This window comes from Pinus tabuliformis, chromosome 6, assembly GCF_031772625.1.
Source record: "Pinus tabuliformis cultivar Carrire ecotype Pingquan chromosome 6, CPIR1, whole genome shotgun sequence".
NCBI lineage: Eukaryota > Viridiplantae > Streptophyta > Pinopsida > Pinales > Pinaceae > Pinus > Pinus tabuliformis.
In genome coordinates this window covers 804,105,718-804,122,484 of record NC_142292.1, presented here as the reverse complement: position 1 = coordinate 804,122,484, position 16,767 = coordinate 804,105,718, and the positions used below count along the sequence as shown (strand labels likewise).

General features: G+C 36.6%; 1 pseudogene; it reads right to left on the bottom strand.

Annotated features, from left to right (window-relative positions):
* Positions 1 to 1,311: 1,311 nt before the first annotated feature.
* On the bottom strand, positions 1,312 to 5,580 carry LOC149261241 (putative flavin-containing monooxygenase 1; annotated as a pseudogene).
* Between the last annotated feature and the right edge of the window lie 11,187 nt (positions 5,581 to 16,767).

The window sequence follows — 16,767 nt, the reverse complement described above, 5'->3', positions numbered from 1 at the left end:
TTTATGTGGAGGAAACTATGGGATATGGGACAGATCCCCATATTTATCAATGTTTATCAATGCATGAGACTAAGAAATCAAAATAATGTCATTGGAAGATAAACCAACATAAATAAATATTAGTTAGCATAAATTTTTACTGGATTAAGGATCAGTATAGATATATCTTAAATACGAATCTAACATGAGTTGAAGAAAAATCTAATTTCTTTAAACACATTTTTTTTATAAACTGATATTATTTAAAATATTTTATATAGTAAATTTTTAATTTTTTTTTTAATTTTAATTTTTGCAGATATGAATAAAAGTTATGATAACCCAACATCCTTACACCACTTTCATCCTTACACTAGACTAGACTGTAGAACAAGTCTTTCGGCTAAAAAATCGAAATTTTGTGGGGATGGGCCGTTCATCAAGACTGGGTAAGTTCCTGTGTAGGTGTAATGTGATCAGATTAGTAAATACTTGGTTGCGACGAGACCATGCATACCTGCTCCTATGATGCACAGCCTTCTTTTCCTGAAGACATTCTCTGTCTCACACTCCATCGACATATTAGCACTGCTGATAGCCACGTATGAAAAACGACCCTGAGAAACCAATCTTAGCACTTCTCCAACTCTAATTCAAATGCCTCGAAGGCGTTTTATCTACTATATGGCAATACCTGCATATATCGGCCTCAAATGGTAGGAGAATTAGTTGATTTCCAGTCATTTCGACAACTCCATTCTTCACTGCTGTTTCCATATCAATTACCTGGTGACTATCTTCACTCTTTCCCTGTCTCTTAAATGTTGAATCTGCCATGAGAGACGGTGAAGAAGCTCGCTTTAACCTCTGCCTGAGTAGTCCATTTTTCTGCAATCAGTTGAAAAATGTGTACTACTTATCATGCTCACCCATGTGATGCACAGCAGCTCGTCTTGAGGTTGGACACAGCTGTTGCTTGGCCAGAGGATATGGTGCAATTTGGGCCACCATTATGCAGTTTCGTCAGCGACTGTATTTGTACTTCGTAAACGTTAATAGATAAGTTACAAACGAAAAGCTATAAAACCCATAAATGGATGTTTTTGGTAAGCAGCCGAAGCAGCAGCAATTTGAGCGAACCTTTCAAGTTTGGCCTTATCAGTGCTCTATTGCAGAAAGTGTAGTAGAAAGTTCTTCCTCTTTGCATGTTTCACAAGCATTGCAACATTAAATCAACAGTCAATTACCGAGAGTTTTTGGTTACTCGAGAAGCAGTAGCAATTTGAGCGAACTTCTGGCCTTGTTAGTTCGTTGAACACTGTCTAATATGTTTTACATCTCATGATAATCAAGATTACTGTATGGACAAAAAGCTCGCAAAACCAATTCTTCTTTCTCATTGGATTCCATCCCATGTCCCTGCAAAGATTATCATTGTCCCAAATATGAAAGAGCCATGGCAGGATTTCCAATAGAAGGGTGTAATTTTGCTATAGCAATCAACGTTTCCTTCATACTGAGAAGGACAAATTTGCCAGACAGAAAATGGGACAGCTTTCAGAAGAATACACATTCGATAAGGCCCCTGTTTGTTGAGAATATGTGGATGGATGAGCCCCCTGTTTGTTCATTCTCAGCAGATGAAAAGTGATTTAGGTTTTGAGAGTGATCTGAGCTTATGATTTATTATGCATTTTTCTTCCCTGAATTGAGTTAACATAAGGAAAATACAGAGAAGAGAACAAAAAGCAGAAGTAGCCCCTTGATACCAGCTGGGTTTTCAGGAACATCTGCAAAAGGTCCTGGAAGTAGGGTCTTGAGTATCTTTTCAGCATCGAAACCGGTACCAAGTACCACAAGGTCAGCTTCCACCTCTGTTCCATCATCCAGTACAACCCCCTTACTCGAGAAACTCCAATTAGGAGACTTTCGAAAACGTATGCAGCCTTCCTCTGCTCTTGGAAACAAATCACCATGATATATTGAAGCATTGCAAGCAGATAACTCCTCAACAAAGCTGTGATCTGGAACAAGACCATATTTTCGCAAGGTAAGATGCCAGCATAGCTTAAGGTCAATGAACTTGAAGGTTGTTCATCTCTGCATTGAAAGAGAAAAAAATTACAACAAACACCAATATTTAGAAAGCAATTGAAAGAGGAAAAAATTGAAAGAAAGCTATTGAAAGAGAGAAAAATTGAAACAAACATCAATATTTAGAAAGCATTTACATTATTGTGTGAATCATATTATTGTGTTGAAATTAAATTTAATTAGATTGTAATTTTAGATCGTAGTTTTTAGAAGTATTCTTTAATCCAAGGAACAAAAATATTTTTGAATCCTACAAATAAAAACTAGATAAATCGGTTACCTCGTTACTATAAGATTTCTTATATTTTGTAATTAATATAAAAAAAAAAAAAAAATTATCATTTATTTAATATGAAAAAGAGTTTAGGGATTAAATACTTTCATAGTGTACATCAGTATAGATTTATTTTAAATAAAGATTTAACATAATCGGAGAGATCAATTTTTTTCATGTGGAAATTTTTTTAGAATACAAACTTCTAATTAAATTACTTTATCCCTTTATCCCAGATTCATTTTTTTTTTTAATTATAACCAAACATTATTTTTCTATTTCAAACTTAATTTTTATTTTTTATTTTTTATTTAAAAAAACATAAACAACCAACGAATTTACACATCCCTATAAAATGAGCTTTTGAACTCAATAAAACTAACCCAATTCATATTAAAAATGCCATTATATTTATATTAAATATACTGTTCCTTTAAATTTAATATACCCTTCTTTAAATTTAATATGCCGTTGTACTTATTTCTCATTTATTTTGGAGTTATTTAATTGTTAAAACATACTGAATTCATTTAAACTATACTCAATAATGAATCCATCATCTATATTCAAAGCACTGTTACATGGAGTGAGTCAATTGATCCACCGCCCACCTCTACTGAAAAATAAACGAACAAAGGGCCATTCAATTATGTGAATTTTTAATTTCAATTGTTTAATCTTTGGCAGATTTATGTGGTCATAAACAACAAAACTTCTGCTACAATTACTACAGTTTATTCATGCTTTAAACATCAAATCATTCAATCGGATTGGTTAAAATATATAGTTGAAAATAAGTAGTTTGCTAATGGCATTAAATAAATGAGTCGGGAGTTGGGATTCTATAGGTTTATTTTTAAATTTTGGCAAACTTGGTTAAATATATAGTTGAAAATCCAGCTCTTGCTCATTTAATACCTATTTAATACTAATTGACCAATTATATATTTGTTACCCAAATATACCAACTGTCTAAATACCAATTATTTAACTATACCTCTCCTGCCCATTTAATACCCATTTACAGACTATATTTGGTGCCCAAACATACCAATTGTCTAAATAGGCGCGATAGTACGCTGTGCAGAAAACACTGAGGTGGCCTTTCTAATAAGAACTGCACAACACGTGTATTATAAAGGAGTTGTATGGGCAATCCGTAGAGCTCGTAAGAAATAATCCCCCAGTGCGCTCTTCTGAAGACCACTGTACAAGGATGGCCATCTTCCCTACCAGGATTCAGAGAGAACCCATTAATAGCCCTATAAAAATTGAATTCAAAGAATGGAAACACAACTTGTATAGTATCTGTAATGTATAACGTACCTCGATTCGCCTCAGCACATTCCACAGCAAAATCTAATGCTGATTTCTGGTATCCAATAACTACAACTCTCTTTCCTTTGATCAGCTCATAAGCACTTTTTTCATCCAAGCCTGCGTAGTCCATGGTATGTAAAACTTTTCCTTGAAATACTTCTGGTCCTTTATTTGGAGGAAACGATGGGATATGGGGCAGATCCCCATATTTACCAATGCACAGGACTAAGAAATCAAAACGATGCCACTGGAAGATAAACCAACACAAACAAACACCAGTCAGTATAAACCTCTACTGCATTAAGAAAAATCAAAATTTTGTGGGGATGGGGCATTCATCAAGACTTGGTAAGTTCCCGTGTGGGTGTAATGTGATCAGATTTAGTAGGTACTTGGTTGCGACGAGACCACTCATACCTGCTCCTGTGATGCACACCCTTCTTTTCTTGAATCCATTCTCTGTCTCACAGTCCATCGACATATAGCCACGTATGAAAAACGAACCTGAGAAACCAATGTTAGCACTTGTCCTTCTCTAATTCAAAGGCCTCGAATGCGTTTTATCTACTATATGGCAATACCTGGATATATCAGCCTCAAAAGGTAGGAGAATTAGTTGATTTCCAGTCATTTCGACAACTCCATTCTTCATTGCTGTGTAACTCTTGAATCTGCAATGAGAGACAGGGAAGAAGCTCGCTTTAACCTCTGCCTAGGTAGTCCATTTTTCTGCAATCAGTTGAAAAATGTGTACTACTTATCATGCTCACCCATGTGATGCACAACAGCTCGTCTTGATATGGCCAGCGGATATGGTGCAGCTGTTGCTTGGCCAGAGGATATGGTGCAATTTGGGCCACCATTATGCAGTTTCGTCAGTTACTGTATATTCGTGCAGCGTAAACGTTAATAGATAAGTTACAAACAAAATGCTATAAAACCCATAAATGGAATGCTTACATTAATGGAAGTTTTTGGATGGCCCTCGTTCGGAATCTATGCATGCTGTTGGGAATGAGACAAATTTTGGGCCCAAACATGAGCGAGATTTCAGTGGCTGAGAGGTCTTCTCTTTCCATGGTTTCACACACTATGCTGTTGGGAATGAGACATATTTCAGTGGCTGAGAGGTCCTTTTATCGGTGCTGCTCGTAGACTAGGACGTTACGACTTGTCCGTTCTTTTCAACCAAAACAAACCAACAGTCTTGTCAAAGGGTCTTAGGTTGAATGGTGGGGATTGTAGATTCCATCTTGTCAAAGGGTCTTAGTTTGAATGGTTGGGAAGGTAGATTTCCATTTTATTCAGTTGGGTTGAAGTCTTCCATGTTATAGTAAAATTGGAAAGATATATTAATATAAAATTTGTTTACTTAACTAGAAGTTTTAAATATCTCCAATAATTTTATAACCATATATACTAGTGTGAGATTAATCTCATACACTCTTTGTATAGCATCATGTGCACCTCTCGACAATGTTGTTTGGCAATGAATGAGTGATAGATCTCACTAAATTGTTGCACCATTGGCAATGAATGAGTGATAGATCTCACTAAATTGTTGCACCATTCGTTAACAATATCATGTAAAGCTTAAATTTACCTTTCCTCTCAAGAATGTTGTTTGCAATGAATGAGCGATAAATCTCACTAAATTGATTACCTGTCCTCTCGAGAATGTTGTTTGTAATGAATGAGCGATAAATATCATCAAATTGATGTTTGTGACCCTCTTTGGACAGAGTGTCAATGATACCATTCAACTTCTGATGAACATGTGTGAAAGACACCTTCTGTAAACGTTCAATAATCCTTCTAATTCTTAATAACCATTTTATCAATCGTGGCAGGTATAAAGATGTTTTCTTGGAGGCCCACTCCAAAACCACCCGTGAGTCTCCAAACACCTCCATCTCCCCAATATCTAGCCAGTGCGCACAATATAATACAACCTAGAGGGCCAATACCTATGCATGGTGTTCGTGCCAATGACACCATTCCAACTAAAGTGATGGTGTGATCTAGGGTTTATAATGATAAATGCACCGCAACCACATATGTTATTATTGGCAGCACCATAAAAATACCCTAGGATAGCTATGTGTAGAAGATAATGAGATGATATTCCTCACCGAATGTATACTTCCGATAGACCCAACACCCATCGTCTCTGAAAAAAGCAACAATTTGAATGCAAGACACTTTGATATTTGGTTAGGTGTTCTCAAATATATAAGAGTTGCGACATCACCAAATGCCCCACATTATATACAGGGGAAGTGGTCCATATTCTTTATCTTTGGAGGCTCCTTCTACTTTGTTTTCTCCCTTCATTGAAGTTGTCATAGTTCCTATAGAAAGTGGGCTTCTCTTCTTATATACTATTTTTTCTTAATAACATTTTTTTGGTCTCCTTTTCTTTAATAGATCTTCGATTGCCTTTTTTTCATTCTTCACCTTAGCTCTAAAACCATGTTAGAAAATCATGAAATCATAAATATTGTCTTATGTTTTTTTCTAAATAAGATTAATCTATTAACATAAAGGGAGTAAAATTACAACTTGACCGAAGTCAAAAACACTACCCTGAAGAGAGGCAAAGTTGTCAAGATAAGCATAGAATGAGACTGCCCCATGTCAGGGAGCTCAGTCTTGAACCATTTATTGGAGACCATGTAGGCGAACAACTTATGAGCTTCTTGATATTACAGAGTTTACAAAAATTCAAAAATGAACTAAAATTCCACATAACAATCTGAACAAAAACTTGCCCAATAGTATGGGCCGCATGGCACGATAACAAGGCAATAGTGAGCAAACTAATCATCTGGAGGTTCTTCAACTATCCGGCACCAACCTGTATCAGGCATATCCCCTACAAGAGCTGCTTCAGAATTGGAAGGACCAGGATCAGCCGGCACCATCACCACCGCCTGAGCGCTGCGAGCTTGAGCATCTGGAACCTGCAAAGACGCGCTGCCAATCCCCATCTGGAGGTTCGAAGACAGAACAGTGACAGAGCCCGGGCCCTCCTGATGAGAGCTAGACTCTCCCTCTTGGGCTTCCTCATGGAAGACCACCGAAATGTGAGCGGTAATCCTTGGGCGGTTCAAAGAGCAGTTGAAGGTGAAGAGCGCAGAACTAGATGAGGGAGAAGGCACAGGATAGTGGCTGGCTGCACGAAGATGCCCTCTCCCACTTCGAGTGCCAGGGTAGTGGCTGACAGAGAAGTCGCTTGAAAGGGAAGGCAACTCAGAGGAAGGGCTGGAAGGCACGCGCCAAGGATGGCCTCTACGAGACCGCATTCTATGGTGACGGTGAGGCATTGGGGAGACAGAAGCAACGGGAGGAAAGCAAGGCGGGGCAGCAGCAATAACAGGGCCAGAGCAAATCAGAAAAACGACAAAGCGAAGGCTAGAGGCCCAAGAGTAAAACCAGGGGATTGATGGAGGCGGCTCCACCGAAAGACCAGAGCAAAGCTTCAGAGCAGCCTCCCCTTTCAAGCTACAAGAGGTAGCAGAGATGACGGAGCCCACATTATATAAACAGAAACCATAGTTAAGACCAGAAGCAGGATAGTTCTGCGGATGAATCGACGGAAGCTGCTCCACAGCAAGCTCATAGCTGAGCCTTAAAGTGTCAACCTCCTTCATGCATCGAGAAGCATCCGCCATAACTATAGCAATGAATAGAGCCAAGGTCTGAGACTGTTGAGATTTTCTGTTTGAGTCAAATAGGCAAAAATCTCTGAAGGGTGACAACAATAGGGATATAGTTCTTAAATTAGCTCCAGGCTGTTGTGAGGGAGTTAATGCCTCCTATATTTGATGTGAGGGAGTTAGATTGTCTATGCTATATAACAGGCAATCATTCGGATGATTTGCCAAGAGAGTGTGTGAGGATTTCATGATGTAATCTCCAATTTAATTAATATATTCCTGGTGCCTATGTTTGGTGGACGTAGCCCAGATTGGTTGGGTGAACCACGTTAAAAGCTGTGTTCTCTGTGTATGCTTAATTCTGCTGTGTGTTTTTGTGTTTATTGCTGTGCACCTGATCCAACAATTGGTATCAGAGCATGTTGGAGGTGCTGTTGATTGCTGGAGGCCGAGACCTGAGCGCTGGTCGTTGCTGGAGGCGTGGATTGTTATGTGCGTGACTGTTGTGAATGCGTTCAGAAGGTGCGGACTGTGCTGCCTGCGGTGCTGCGCTGATCAAAGTGAGCCGTTGCCAGTTGCTGTTTGAAGTTGCGCCCAGAAGAGGGTTGCTGTGCTGTGCGCGCTGATACCTGAGAACGGTATGTTACTACGTGGATCCTTTGCTGGCAGCGTACCTGAAGGTATTACGACCTACGTGGAGCCTGCATTGTCTTGTTAAATCGCTGGAGTGTGGGAATGTGTTGCTGGAGATGCTGGAGGAGGTGCGTTGAATAAAGGTATGTAACTTTATTGCGTGGAGCCTGAAATTTACTCGCTGGTGCGTGTAGATTAAACAATCCAAATTGGATAAGTTACAAGCCAAGGATATTTTTCCAGCGGTGATATGATTGGTTGTTTTTCCAGCGGTGATACAATAGTGGATAGATATTGGTGCTGCGTAGAGTATATATTTGTAAACAGCGTGGGTATCTATTTTGAAACCAGCGTGGGTATCATCATTAGGTATCTATTTTACCAACCATTGGTATGATATATATTATCACATTCGAACATATAAACAACGGTGCAAATATACACCAAGAACATAACAGCGTGGATATATATGTTTTTTGGTATGCGTTGTGCTTTACATGTATATGTTTAAAAAGTTAAAGTGGAAACGCATGTGATATATATCATGCTAAGGTAATGGAAAGTGTAAATGGTGGAGTAAGTTAAAGTGGGTGAACGCAGGTTAAATGGAGGATTAATGTTAAATGGTGGGGTGTTAAAATATATTGGGGTATATATTTTGGGAACCAGGTTTTTTTCAATACGGTACTCCCACGACATTTCCAGGACATCCATCAAAATACTTGAAACAAAAGCTAATAAAACAAAAATTTTGTTTTTTGGCAGAGGTCTACTGTAATAAGGCAGTTTTTTTGTTGTGTAAAATCAAAGGCATAGGCAGATTTTTGTGTAAAATCAAAGGCATAGGCAATTTGTTTTTTAATTGCTGGTTGGATATTTGGAGATTACTGTGTTTTTTGCTGATACAAATGGCGAAAACTCAAAAGTTTGACGATGTTGTTGGAGCCTTGTTGGCTGAGGAGACGAGGAAGAGGTCAAATGCAGACACCTCTACATCAGAGGTAATGATGGCCAGAGGTCGCTCACGAGAGAGACACTCCGGGGGAAAGCATAGCGACTCTCGTTCGAAGTCCAAAGGAAAGAAGCCCAAGGTGAAGTGCTGGCATTGTGGCAAGGCTGGACATCTAAAAAAGGATTGCTGGAAGCGAAAGCAGGTTGCTAAAGAAGGCTCTTCGACAGAAAAGAAGCAAGCCAACACCACAGATACAGGTTCAGTATCCGGTTCAGGTATGAGTGATGAAGTATTATCAGTTAATGTGTCAAATCATGGTCACCATTGGTTGTTAGATTCCGGGGCATCTAACCACATGTGTATACATAAAGAATGGTTTAAGGATTATAAATCAATTAATGATGGTGTTGTGTACATGGGTAATGATGTAACATGTAATATTGTTGGGATTGGAAGCATACAACTACAAATGTTTGATGGAACAACTAGAATATTAACTGATGTGAGGCATGTACCAGATTTAAGGAAAAACTTGATTTCATTAGGAGCACTTGATTCAAATGGATATAAAATTGTAATTCAAGGTGGAGTTATGAAAATCTATAAAGGTATCTTACTAGTGATGAAAGCTAAGAAAGTAGGAAATCTATTTCAGTTAGAAGGTAGAACTGGGTCAGATCATGTGTCTGTGTCTGAACATGACAGTAGTTCCATTCACTTATGGCATCAAAGATTGGGGCATATGAGTGAAAGAGGATTGAAAATTTTGGCTGACCGAAAGTTACTTCCTAATCTAAGATCTGGTAAATTGGATTTCTGTAAACATTGTCTGTTTGGTAAACAAAGTAAACAAAAGTTTAAAACAGGCAAACATACTAGTAAAGGCATACTTGATTATATCCATTCAGATGTTTGGGGTCCAGCTCCTACAGCTTCATATGGTGGTTCGTCTTATTTTGTATCATTCATTGATGACTTTTCTCGGAAAGTTTGGGTCTTCATGTTGAAAAAGAAGTCTGATGTTTTTACAGTTTTCAAGCAGTTTAGAGCATTGGTAGAAAACAACACTGGTAGAACTATAAAATGTTTAAGAACTGACAATGGTGGTGAGTTTTCCTCCAAGGAGTTTGACAGCTATTGCAAGGATGCAGGGATCGAAAGACATAAGACCACGGTTTATACTCCTCAGCAGAATGGAGTTACTGAACGCATGAACATGACTCTTCTAGAGAGAGCAAGGTGTATGCTGAGTAACGCCGGGTTGCCGAAGGAGTTGTGGACGGAAGCAGTGGCAACTGCTTGTTATGTGATAAACCGATCTTCATCGACGACAATAGACTGCAAGGTTCCGCAAGAGGTATGGACAGGACACCCTTGTGACTATTCTAAACTCAGAGTGTTTGGTTGTGATGCATATGCTCTAGTGCCTAAACATCAGCGAACTAAATTAGATCCAAAGTCTAAAAGGTATATCTTTGTTGGGTATGGTGATGGAACAAAGGGATTTAGATTGTGGGATCCTACTACCCACAAAATCATCATCAACAGAGATGTAAGGTTTAATGAATCCTCTCTTGTACAGTTAGATGTAGATAGAAGATTGAAACAGGATGATGTATCTGATTTCCAGCATATTCAGTTTGACAGCATTTCTAATGATAGTCATAACGACCATAGTTCAGATTCTAGTCATGAACAGGTTTCAGAATCAGATTATGAACAGGGTTCAGATGGAGGACATGAACAGGTCTCAGATGGCGATCATGAAGAAATTCCTACAGTTGATAGACAACCCGTTGTGGAAGCACCAGAAACATTCTTAAGGAGATCTACAAGGATCAAACGCCGTCCGAGAAGGTATGATGATTCAGTTGCTTTGATCGCTAATGATGATGAACCTTTGTGTTATCAGGACGCTGTAGAAGGTTCAGATAGTGACAAATGGAAAGCAGCCATGAAGGAAGAAATGATGGCCTTAGGTAAGAATGGCACGTGGGATCTGGTTGAACTTCCCAAAGGCAGGAAAACTGTGGGATGCAAGTGGGTGTACAAGCTGAAACGGGGTGTGAATGATACAGAAGACAGGTACAAAGCTCGGCTGGTTGCAAAAGGGTTTTCTCAGAAAGCTGGCATAGACTTTCATGAGATATTTTCACCAGTGGTTAAAATTGTTTCAATTAGAATTGTGTTAGCATTAGTGGCTTTGTTTGATTTGGAGTTGCAGCAGTTAGATGTTAAGACTGCATTTCTACATGGTGATTTAGATGAAGAAATATATATGGAACAACCAGAAGGGTTTGTTCAGCATCGCAATGCGAAATTTGTCTGCAGGCTCAAGAAGTCATTATATGGCCTGAAGCAGTCGCCTCGGCAGTGGTATAAGAAGTTTGATTCTTTCATGTTGAGTCAGAAATATGTTAGAAGTGAATATGATCATTGTGTTTATTTTAAGCAGTTAAATAATGGCATGTTCATTATCTTAGTGTTGTATGTTGATGATATGCTTTTAGCAAGCAAAAGCATTGAAGAAATCAACAGGTTGAAGACTCAGATGGCAAGGACGTTTGATATGAAAGATCTAGGAGCCGCAAGACAGATTTTGGGCATGGAGATTTTCAGAGACAGGAGTAATGGTAAGCTCTGGCTATCACAACAGAAGTATGTTGAGAAAATACTTTTGAGGTTTGGTATGAACAATGTGAAGCCTGTGTCGATCCCTTTAGCTTCCCATTTTAAGCTTTCTTCGAGTTTATGTCCTAATACCGATGAAGAAAAGGATTATATGTCTCGAATTCCATATGCCAATGTAGTAGGGTGTTTAATGTATGCGATGGTTTGTACTCGACCAGATATTTCTCATGCAGTTGGGGTTGTCAGCAGGTACATGGCAAATCCGGGTAAAGAGCACTGGTCAGCAGTGAAATGGGTGCTTCGGTACTTGAGAGGCACAAGTAGTTATTGTATTTCTTACAATAAGAGTAGTGAATATGTTTGCGGATATGTTGATTCCGATTTTGCAGGTGACTTGGATAAGAGAAGGTCAACTTCAGGGTACGTATTTACTCTTGCAGGTGGAGCTATTAGCTGGATGTCAAAGCTACAGAACATTGTTGCTTTGTCTACTACTGAAGCAGAATACGTTGCTGCTTCTCATGCTTGCAAAGAGGCGGTTTGGTTGAAAGGTTTGCTTGGTGAATTTGGTAGGTTACAGGACAACATCAGGTTACTTTGTGATAGTCAAAGTGCAATACATTTGGCTAAGAATCCAGCCTATCATAGTAAATCAAAGCATATTCCAATCAAGTATCATTTTGTAAGACAGGTTATCACTGAAAGGGGAGTTTCTCTTGAAAAGGTGAATACAAAGGAGAACTGTGCAGACATGTTCACGAAACCAGTTTTGTTGGAGAAGCTACGCTGGTGTTTGGCTTCTCTTGGCTTGCAGAAAAGATAAAAGAATAATAACAGGGCATCAGACGAATTGTTGTCAAGGTGGAGATTGTTGAGATTTTCTGTTTGAGTCAAATAGGCAAAAATCTCTGAAGGGTGACAACAATAGGGATATAGTTCCTAGATTAGCTCCAGGCTGTTGTGAGGGAGTTAATGCCTCCTATATTTGATGTGAGGGAGTTAGATTGTCTATGCTATATAACAGGCAATCATTCGGATGATTTGCCAAGAGAGTGTGTGAGGATTTCATGATGTAATCTCCAATTTAATTAATATATTCCTGATGCCTATGTTTGGTGGACGTAGCCCAGATTGGTTGGGTGAACCACGTTAAAAGTTGTGTTCTCTGTGTATGCTTAATTCTGCTGTGTGTTTTTGTGTTTATTGCTGTGCACCTGATCCAACATGAGACGAGCCAGAGTGTGCGAAGGCATTAACCAGAGCGTCGGACAGGATGGGAGATCTAGAGCCGCTTAACATAAAACAAATGAACACTGCACATTCCAAATACCGAGAGCCTCCATTCATAAACCGAGTTACCATTCTGTACTGGGTGGGCAGGTGTCGTCCCACCTCGCGCCACCCCTGTCCCATCAGAATTGAAACCTGTCTATACACTCGCATCTGGGGAAATATTGTCTTATGTTGATAATTACTTGTGATATTATTATGTTCTTATTAGCTTTTTTTGTTCTTCCTTTGTCTTCTTCTCGTCAAACAATCATCAAAGGAAAACATGAATATCAAGGACACCGGAAGTAGACACTCATCCATGACTAAAACTCATTATAGGAAAAAACCCAGTAAAACTCTTCCTTCAGTAGATTCAAATTGAGATAGACCAAGAACCTAGACCCAAAGACCTTCCTCCTCCACCAAGTTCGCCCTTAAACTATTCTTCCAACCTTCAAAGATCGACTGCAACAAAATTGCATCGATATTGCTTCAATATTGCATCAAGGACAAATTTTTGACCCTACTGCATCAGAATTTCGACCCAGCTTCAAGACTGCAATTTCGGCCCTCCTGCAGCTTCAAATCCTTTGCAAGTGTGAGACTAGATAGAGAAAATTTGACTTCCTTAGCTAGATAATGACCTCCTTCTCCTTCGCTAAACCTTTCTTCCTTTTTCCTTGAATTTTGTACCCTTTATTACTTCCAACTACTGCAATTCAAACTTGTGAGAGATGTGCTTCCAAATGAGTCAAGTTGCTCCAATATATAGTGAGTCTATGAGGATGAATTCCCTTGTTTGAGGCCAACTTGTTCTTTCTTGCGGCTAACTTGGTGGCGAAGGCCTAGAAGACCTAATTTATCTGCTTTAATAAGTCAATTTTCCTTGATAATAAAATTTATTTTTCTTTACTTTGGCAAATACATTACATTATGCCTCAAATATAACTATGAAAACTGACACTAGTTACATTCTTCAACAAGTTGTTATGCCTAATAGCCCTTTTTGGGGCCTGTATTTCATATATTAGTCCAATATATTTTAGAGGATTGTTTTGTCTCTTTCAACTGAAGATCAACTACCTCTATAGGCATTCTATTTGGTTTATAGTTGCATATTTTCTAGTTTTCGGGGACAAACTAATCTTTACACATGTAAAGAGATTATATTTTTTCTTAATAAAATGTATGTTTTGATGGGGAAAAAAATGGAATTTAGTGGGTGAAGGTGATGGTCCACAAGTCATTGTAAAGAAGGGGAGAAAAAATGAAAGTAATGTGAGTAATCACATTTTCGTCGAGATATTTTTAATTTTAGGGTGAATGGAGTATATTTATTCACCATTTCCTGATTAATAATTAAAGTTTGGTATTTATATTTTAATTGAAGATTATAAATTAAAATAAAATATAGTTATTTAATTATTAAAAATATTAAATTTATGAACGAGTTAGAATTTCAATCGAAAATAAAGTATAATTTAATATGGTTTATTATCTGTTCACAATATTCGTTGGAAACACATGTTTGGAGTTTTTTGGTTCGATTTATATAATGCAAGTGCTTTAATGATTTTAAAATGCAGGTATATGTTTATGCATTAAAAGTTCAATTTAAACTAAGGAAAATTGTAATCTTATTAAGAATGGTATCACTTGATTTTATAAAAAATTACCAATTTAATACATTTTATTAATTTTCCAATATTCAATCATAATTTGTTGAAAATGCATAATTGAGTTGTTTCATAATTTGTTGAAAATGCATAATTGAGTTGTTTCTATTGAGTGTATGTAATGCAAGTGTACCAATGGATTACCAAAAAGTGATATTTAAACTAGGGAAAATTATGATCTCATTGAGAATTGTATCAGTGGATCCTACAAAGAATTTGTCTTAATCCTACAAAGAATATGTGTCCTTGATCTTAGGCTTTTGAATAGGTGGAGGAAAAGAAAGCTATTGGGAATTCTCAAAATATTTGCAAAGTATTTGTCAATGTTGCTAGAAAAAAGGAGGAAGTGAAAGAAGTATATATTTAAGAAGCATGGAATTAGGAAAATAGGAATGGTCATTTTAGAAATCAAAGGAGTGAGGATTTGGTCACAATATAGATTGAATGATAAAAATTCAATTCTCCCTCTTGTAATCCAAATTTTAAGTTTTGTGATGTTGAGAAGGTTCCTTTTGTGCAAATTCATATCTAAACTTAATCAAGAACATACAAGTTAGAAAATTTCGCCAAACTTGATAAAATTCTTTGTAAGTTTTAAACCTTTATTTTTAACAATAACATAATGCTTACATATTTTGTACAAAAGGAATAACAACAACGTTCACACATAGTACTTAGACATTTACCAAGAAAAATTTTAGTAAGAAAAACAACAAATCTTAAGTTGTACCTCTATTTCTCATTATAATAATAATAATCTAATGTAGACTAAAGTGATATTTAATACCCCCAACCCTTCGCACAACATAAAACAAATTGAGCTAACCATGTAAAGAAGATAACGCATTTCCAACATTTCAATCCTATACATAATCATTTAATAGTTCTATACATAATCATTTAATAGTTTTATGTCAGACTAAGAAAAATGATGCATTATGATCTTTAAGATGAGTTTAAAGATTTACAATCAATTCTTAGTTGGAACTTATGCTCCCATTATCCATTATATTAGTAGGGATGCCATGAATTATATCTTCGGTGATTGACAAGCTTGTAAATGTGTAAAATAATAAACTTATTAAATACAAACGCTATAACCATGTCAAACACATGGCATTATGAATGCAATAAAAGAACTATGAAACCACATGTTCAATACCACTAATGAGATGGAATATGTGAGCACGATAAAAGAAAGATTACTTTATTTTCCTAGATTTACTAGATGTCTATTTTTTTATCTTCAGCATTGACATTAAACAACTCATTTGTAAGTAATCTTACTAATAATTTTTCAATGCAATTACAATTTACATATATGACTAATTGATTTGGTTTTTTCATAGAGCTAAGATTGGAAGGAAAGATAACAAAGGAAATGGCATTATGACTAGTATTAAAGGTAAATATAGCAAATCAAATGGCACTATAACCTTCCTGGGATCCAAAAATATGAAATATGTAAACTAAAGTTGGTTCCAATTCTCATATTGACTAGATTCTCTAGCGCTCATAACACATGAAGTCAAGTGGGGATTGATAAAGGAAAAATATCTAATTTTTTTTAGGAAACTTCCATTAAGTGACATAAAAAAGTAAATACATCAATATGGTGGTAGGATATTTATCTAATTGTGTGATATGTGATAGGTTTAATATTGAAAAAAAATACAAGAAAAAAAATAAAATACAACTAGAATAAAGATAATTTTAGTCCAAATTATATGATAAGTCAATACTCAATTACCAACTAAGCATTAAAAGTGAATATTAAAAATGAACATAAGTCAATACTCAATTACCAACTAAGCATTAAAAGTGAATATTAAAAATGAACATATTGATGAGTTATTGAAAATATAACCTTTGTTCTAACATTTGATATGTGATAGGTTTAATATTGAAAAAAAATACAAGAAAAAAATAAAATACAACTAGAATAGAGATAATTTTAGTCCAAATTATATGATAAGTCAATACTCAATAACCAACTAAGCATTAAAAGTGAATATTAAAAATGAACATATTGATGAGTTATTGAAAATATAACCTTCGTTCTAATTGATGAGTTATTGAAAATATAACCTTCGTTCTAACATTTGATGATATTTATTGCCGTTCATAAATAATCAATAATTTCAAAAATAAATTTAAAATTTTCCTTTATGGTTTTTAAAAATTATTATTTTTTTAGTAAATATGTATAGTGTAGTTCCTAAAGTCACTCAAAGTAATGCAACAGATGAAGTGTGGTCGTTAACAATACACCTTAAG